Source organism: Aphis gossypii, chromosome X, assembly GCF_020184175.1.
Source record: "Aphis gossypii isolate Hap1 chromosome X, ASM2018417v2, whole genome shotgun sequence".
NCBI lineage: Eukaryota > Metazoa > Arthropoda > Insecta > Hemiptera > Aphididae > Aphis > Aphis gossypii.
The window spans coordinates 2,295,019-2,303,568 of NC_065533.1; the positions used below are offsets into that span (position 1 = coordinate 2,295,019).

The window sequence follows — 8,550 nt, forward strand, 5'->3', positions numbered from 1 at the left end:
TAAAAAACCTTATGATGTTCATGAATATCTCTCTCCTTTCATCGAAGAACTTAATGATCTTTTAAGTAATGGATTAGAAATGAATGATAATACTCTGATTAGTATTAAAATAAAAGGTATTATTGCTGATGCACCAGCTCGTGCTTTTATTAAACAATGTAAAGGCCACTCAGGATATTTTGGATGCGAGAAATGTGTTGTGGAAGGAGATTACTTACAAGGAAGTGTATCTTTTCCTGATGAAACCGCTGAAGAACGCACTAATGAATCATTTTTAAAGAGATCTAATGAAGAACATCATGTAGGAATATCACCTTTATTACGGATCTCAGGTTTTGGGCTTGTTTCTGATATTCCTCTTGACTATATGCACTTATGTTGTTTGGGTGTTATGAAAAAAATATTGCATTGTATTGTGAGAGGGTCCAAAGTCCCTAATGAATGTGGTCCAATTCGATTGTCAAAAGACCAAATACTTTTAGTGAATAAACGTATGAAAATTATTTCAAAATATTTATGCTCAGACTTTGCTCGCATTCCACGTAATTTGAATGAATATCATACATTTAAAGCTACAGAATTAAGACAAATTATGTTATATACAGGACCATTTTTATTTAAACATATAATAAGTTTGCCAGCTTATAACACTTTTATAATGTTTAATATTGTAATGAGAATTTTAAGTTGTACGAAAACAGTTTATAGTCAAAATGAATATGCACAGTCTTTAGCCAAACATTTTGTAAAAGCATTTGGTCAAGTTTTTGGACGTGGAAATGTATCATATAATGTGCATGCTTTTATTCATTTGCCAAATGATGCTAAAAAATATGGTGTTGTAGATAATTTTTCATCGTTTCCGTATGAAAACTATTTACAACATATAAAAAAAATACTACAGCCGGGTTCTTTTCCTTTGGTTCAACTGTACAACCGTATAATAGAAGAACAAAAATCTAATGATACTATGGTGTCTGAGGTATATTTGCACCCATACTTAGATGGTCATCATTATGAAGGCCCATTGCCTGAAAATATACCAATTGAATCTGTCACCCAATATTCTACATTAATTATGTCAACATATACAATAATAAGAATTCATAAACCAAAACGAAAATCTACTAAAAAAGATGACTGTGCAATTATGTCATCAAACATTGTGTGCATCATTAAAAATATTATTAAACGAAATGGTGAAATATTCTTAGTTTGCTCTAAATTTGAAAATATCCGGCCTATTTACAATTTGCCTTGCTCTTCTACATCAGTTGGTATGTTTGAGTGCAGTAAAATATCATCTAGTATAGAATTATTTCATATTAATAACATCAAATTTAAGGCTTGTTACTTTCCTCTCTGTGATGAAGAACAACTTACAGCACAGACAAATGTTTATGTTTGTGCATTACTTCATCATATACAATAAATTAAGGTGATGATTGGTTTATAGTATATAAATATTTATCATTTTAATTATACTAATAAAATATTGTAATAAAAAAATAGTGTGTTATAACTAATAGCTATATATATATACTATGCATAATATAATAATAATGAAAAAATGAAAAATAAAAATAAATATTTTTCTAGAATGGAGACTACAATGTCATTCGTTGTTGTTGCCTCGGACAACATAAGACAATCAATCGCTATTCCTATAACCTGGCTGATATCAGTAAGCACAAGCATTCCTATTGTTGGTCAAAACTGTGAATGGTATTTGCCATTTAAAAATTTAAATAAAAAAGCAGAAAAATGTAGCAAAGTAGAAAAACAGTGGAAAAAAGATTTTGGACGTGTTTTGGATGTTCAAGGTTAGTTAATAAAATTACTAAAATGATGTAATACACGATATTGATTATTTATAAGTATTACCAACTAAATGCTTTATTATTGTTTTAAATATTTAGATTCATATTTATCAGCTAATTTTATAGCAATGGTTGATAATTTAAATCATAAGCAATTTGTTATAATTGAATTTTTGAATGAGGACTCATGTACGGAAGTAGTTCCAAGTAATTGGATCAGGGTAGATCGTGTATTGCAAAAATTTATTTGTCTTTGGCCTGGAAGTATAAATGCTACCCGATTTACAGCTACTCAAAAACTTCCATCTGATTCATGGGAACAATTTGATTGTATCCCTAGAAAATTTTGTGGTTTGTAATTTCTATTTTCTAAGTATTAAATTCATTTGTAACTATGTATAATTACTGTACCTATAGAATGTAAATTTATATAATTTAAATTCATAATACAATGTATGTATATAACTTTTTTTCATCAGAATCATATGTTGAGTCAAAGAAAAAAATATCTCTTTTTTGTAACACCAGCACAACTGAGATAGAAGATGATGAAAAACCAAGAAAACGTAAAAAAAACAATTTTTCGATTCTCCATCAAATAACCAGAGTAACAAATCTAAAAAACTTACAATGCAATGTAAGTACCTACCTAGCATAATATGTTAGTACAAACAGTGTATGCCTCATATCAAATTCATTGGTTCATTTTTAATTGTATTTAATAAAATAAGCATATTTCATCAACTAAGGCATATTATTGTTTAAAATTAGTCATCTAATGACCTAATATAATAATTACAATAAAAAAAAAATAATAATAATAATAATAATATAATTTTAGATAATATGAAAAATAAAAAAAGTTGTTTAACAAAACAAACTGATTCAGATGAAAGTGGTTCAATGTTAGACTATTACAATAGTACACAACATACAGATTTGATAAATGCACCAACACCTTCTGGTATTAAAAAAATGTAAAAAATATGTACAGTTAATTTGTATTACAATTTTTTATTAAAATTATGTTTTTGTTTAGATCTCTTTGACATATTTGATGAAAAACTGCCTAATGAAAATAGTCCCGGATTTCTTGATAACTCAAATTATTGTAAGAAGAGTAATAATTTTTAATATGTATTTATTATTAACATATTATATTATTATTTATGTCACAGTAATAGATCAACAGTCTCAGGTCCAACTGCCTAGTAAAAATAGTTCAACATTTCTTGAGAACCCCAATTGTAAGAAAAGTATCAATTTTTAATAATTTAAGTATTATGAAATTCTATTATTACCTACTTATATTTCAGCAACTGATCAACAATCTCAGGTCCAACTGCCTAGTAAAAATAGTTCAACATTTCTTGAGAACCCCAATTGTAAGAAAAGTATCAATTTTTAATACTTTAAGTATCATGAAATTCTATTATTACCTACTTATATTTCAGCAACTGATCAACAATCTCAAGTACAAGCACAATGTTTGGATCATAATAGCACAGAATATACACAAAATTATACAATACATGATATGGTTAACATGATTCAACAGATGAGCCACAAAATTATGAATGGTAAGAACTATTATGAACACATTTATTCACATATTCACTTGTGAATTGTGATATTATTACTGTTACTTAAATAGGCAATTATTTTTATTCTTAGTATACAATCAGGTAACATATAATCAAAAAGAGTTGAGTATTATAAAAGTAGATGTGATTAAAAACCAAGAACTGTTAACTGAAGTTATTGATAGATCTCGTCTTCAAGTGGTAGAGAACTCATTTGATCGATCTAAGATTTCTATACCACTATTGAATATGGACCAGCTTAATTCTATTGAAGAAAATGATGAACAAAAACAGATTTTAGTAAGTTACTTCTTAATTTTATGTTTAAACTGTTTTAGTTAATTTGTATTGTTATGTTAGGCTCATATCATACACAGAAATGGAAAGTCTTTTGATGCCAAGCGAACTACATATCAAATTATGAAAATGGTGATAGACAATCGTTTAGCTGAAGGATTAAATATGGGTGGAAAAAGAGGGGAAAAACGGGCGTTTGGTCGACTAGATATTTCCACTATGATAATTGGTAATGATAATTTTCGTATATTAACAATTTATGTCCCTAGTAAATTATTACTATATAATAATTATACTATAATTTAACTGCAGTTAAAAGGATGTCAGCGCACTATTTGTTTTCTCTCTCTGAACCACAAGCAATATACCAAATTACCAACCCTATGTTGTGACGTTTATTTTACAATATTTTAATTTTTATGTATGTTAAAATTTAAAATGTTTATATATGGCTTAAAAATTATTCTATTTTATAAAATTCAACATATCGACATAGGTTAGATTCTTAACTTTGATACTAAGTGTATTCACTTTAATTCAAAAGTAAAAACATTGGGTTGATTAGTTCTATTGAATGCAAATTAGCTATCTTGTGGCGATTGCGTCAAAAAGATAAATAAAATGATACACTGACATCCTTTTAACTAAATTTATTGTTTTAGCACTTACCATGTGTCAAAGTATTATATTTAATCTGAATTAATGTGGTGCAGTTTTAAGTTTTATGAAAACTAACTAAAAAAATACATTTTCATCTGTCATTGTTTAGAGTATATAAATGATTTCATAATGTTACTACATTATTTTTTTCAGATGCTGTTAAAGATTTTTTCCCAAATGAGTCTATTTTGATGATAAAAACTTACATGAGCGATTGGCTGAAACAAGCTCCAAAAAGAAAATGATTTAATTTTTAAAATAAAAATAATTTTTATTTAAAATGATTATTCATGGATGTTAATCAGAATATACATTACTATTAAATTAGAATTTTAGAATTTTTACGCCCTCTATATTTTAAGGTTAGGCTTATACAAATTGCACATTACCTACTAAATTTGTAAAAATAAAGTATAATTTATGTTAATGATATGACGATATGTTTATTTACCTATCTACATAACTGCTGAAGTTAATTTGGTATCTAGTGTCAAATATGATCAGCTGAATGTTGAATAAACGTAAGAAACAATGAATATTATACGAGGTATAAACGTTAAATATCCCTATTTTAAACCAAATTTATCTTTAAATTACACTAATAAGCAACCAACTATCAACATATAATATACAATATTTATACGTGTACGGCTACACGAAATTTCAACTGAAAATTAATGAAAACTAAACACGTGTTTTATACGATGAATAAACGTAAGAAGTAGCGAATATTATACGTGGTATAAACGTTAAATATCTCGCTTTTGACCCAAAATTATCCTTAAATTACACTTATAATCAACAAATCTCAACGTGTATTATACGTATTTGTGGTAAAACATAAACGTAGATTATACGTTTAATACATGTATATTTGTTTGCTGGGTATGATATAACCGCAGCTTCAACTCGTGAATTGTATGAATTTCTTTGTGAGTAATTTATTCGTTTACCCGCTAAATGTTTATTAATTACACTATTGAATTGTTCACACACGTTGTTGTCAACATTCATAAGTAAACTATCAACATTGACGACTAAACGAGATATTATTTGAGATATATCAGTTAAGAATCCCGATCTTTCAGCTTCTAAAATCATATTTTTTCATTTGGTATTGTGCCCTTGCAAAAATATGGCTCACATCGATCATGGCTACCCAAAATGTGACGAAAACTATTACTTATATCTTTCCGTAATCCTATAGTATAGTTATAAAAAATATATATTATTCAAGTTATATTCTATACTCTGTAGTACAAGTAAGTCTGTAAGTCTTGTTGTTTAAAAAATTAAAATTCATAAAAAAATTTTTTTCAACTTACCAACTTCTTTTTCGTAATCTGATTGACCTTGTAAACTATTACGATATTCAATTGCCTTAGTTATTGAAAATCTAAAACGTAATGCATTGGCTTTTACATGTTTTCTTAACAAAATTGGATACTTCGTGTTTGCTGTCATAGCTGCTAATTTTGTACCATAATTTCGCAATAAATGATTACGACATTCTATTTTTTTTACGAGTAGTCTAGGTCCATAAGGCATGATTTCAGATAGCCTTTTGAAACGCTAGAATCTCCATCTCCTGGTAAAGATAATTATTTTTATTTTATTATCATTTATACATTTTTATCAACTATGGTTGCTGCAACTATATATATATGTATATATACGAATATTATTTAATTTATCTTGCATTTTTATAATAATTGACACTTTAATTAAAATATTACTGTTGGTATAATTACTATATGTAATTGATATTGTAGTTGTCATTAATTTTATTATTCCTATTTCTTTTATAAATCGTATCATTAAAATCATTATAAGCCATATATATTTTATTTATTTAATACAGAAATTATACCTAATAATATATTATAATATTATCGTGTGTATAATGGGCCCATATCGTGTGTTATGGTTTATGAGCAAGCTCGTGTGGGGCCCATAAACAAATTATATATTCTTTATTATTTGTCGATTTTGTCGTTGTCATTATAATAATTACTACTGATAAAGCCAGTCGTTGGGAATCGTGCCGAATGGGTCATTATTGATATTGATATATTAATATTGTTACTGATATATTATATACACTAACCTATTAGTTTGTTATATTTGAGTCCATGCATTTCCAAACTTTGTTTAAATCCATCGGCAATGGCATCGGCTTCCATGCTTGTTGCACCCTTTTTCCAATTAAAAAACAAGTATGGTCAGGTGGAGATAGTTTTTATTTTTGGCCCTTTGGCAAATTATACAATAACGGTTTCTAATTCCCACAAACAAAATTTTTTTCGATCTATAACCTATTATTGTTGCCTAGAAAGTAGAATTATAAATAAGGTCATTCAAAACAGTTTTATAAAACTAATATACTAATATAGCATATATATATTTTACCACTCCAGATAATGCATCATATTTAGTCTTGTAACTGCGCTTTGACCACTGTCCATCCGCAACTACAGTGCACATAGGGGTTCCATCAACATCTAATGTACCAGCTTTTATTGCTAAACGACGTTCTTCTTCACCAGCAATTTTCATTTGTTCCTCTGCAACTTCGTGAATTCTTTTGCAAATAAACTCTTGAATTTTCAGAAAAGTAGTTGAAGACATACAAGGTATATCGATTATCTCACACAATTCGGACAACTGTGTAAATCCAATTCCAGCTGCTATTGATCCATTAACGGCGGAATAATTTACTGGCAAATAAGCTTCAGGTTTCAACTTTTCTGAGTCGATAAACATAACAATATTACAAACATCACATTTAAACTTAAATGATGATCTAAACCCGTGTTTTTTCTCAGAAATAAACGTCATATTTAAAAATGTACAACCAAATGACCCTCTATGAACACTGTTTTTAATTTGACTAAAAACGTAATGCATATCCACTATTCGTCTTCCCGAACTTTCATCAACATCACATTGCCTGTTAAAGAATTAAATTTATTACGACTCATCTTCAATCAAAATATAAATTTTAAATGCATACTTAATTTCTTGATTACTAAGTATAGATTCGTCCACTGTTAAGTTATGTAAATTTCTTCAGTATTCCAATAATTATTTGCATTACCCTCCGGATCATTTATTTTTCTAATTTTTTTTAAAAAAAATTGATATAATATATACAAAAATCGTTGGAGTTCTCATATACATTAAAATTTATATAATCAGAGTTTTAATTTAAATTATTAAACATTTTTAATTTACCTAATTGTTTCCCTTGATGTGCATGGTAGTTGATTGTCAGCACCTAAGAAAAAAGGTGCCTCAACAGATTTTACGAGCTCTGGATTTTGACTTTAAAAAATATATAAAAATATTGTATTATATAAATATTTATACTGCTGCATGCGATTATGTAATACATTTTCCGTATATTATTTAAATATTAAGTTATTATAGTTTACCAAATTTAATAGCTATATAATTTAGCAAAAGTTTACCTAATTGTTTCCCTTGATGTGCATGGTAGTTGATTGTCATCACCCAAGAAAAAAGGTTTCACAACAGATTCTACGACCTCTGGATTGGGACTTAATTAAAAACAATGTATTGTTATAACTGATATTACGTTATTATTTATACATATTTTATATTTTAATCATTTAATATTTTACTTACTTGGTTTTGTTTTGAATTCCTAGAAAATTCATCACTCGATTACTCAATTTCTTTTTAGTTGATAACTTTTTCGATGGTTGACGAGTACGTTTTTTAAGTTGATCCATTTTAACGTTAAATAAAAAAAAATTAAACCACAATAAAAATTCAATTAGAATGTAAGTTGTTACTGGTGTGGACAGTTTTACAGAATGACAATAATTTTGATGTCTTCCCATTTTGATATGCACTATTATCGTTGATCATAATATTTAATTATTATAATTACCTTATACTAGTTATACTAATGAATAATGCGAGTAATAAAATAATAATAATTTAATTATCACAAATAGGTACTTACTTTTATACTATATCTAATGGAGAAATGATAGTAGATATAATATTTATAATATAATATATTAGATATTAAAACTATCTTGAACAAATTATGGTCATTACTCATTAGTGTTGAGAATTTTAATTATTGACGTATTATACATATATACATTTATTTAGATTTAGTAAGAGCAAACAAAAGTTTCTACCAATATATGTCATAC

General features: G+C 27.1%; 2 pseudogenes; both read right to left on the reverse strand.

Moving 5' to 3' along the window:
* Window positions 1-5,260: 5,260 nt before the first annotated feature.
* LOC126552771 (uncharacterized) lies at window positions 5,261-6,561 on the reverse strand (annotated as a pseudogene).
* A 4-nt stretch (window positions 6,562-6,565) lies between these two features.
* On the reverse strand, window positions 6,566-8,260 carry LOC126552772 (uncharacterized; annotated as a pseudogene).
* Window positions 8,261-8,550: the final 290 nt, after the last annotated feature.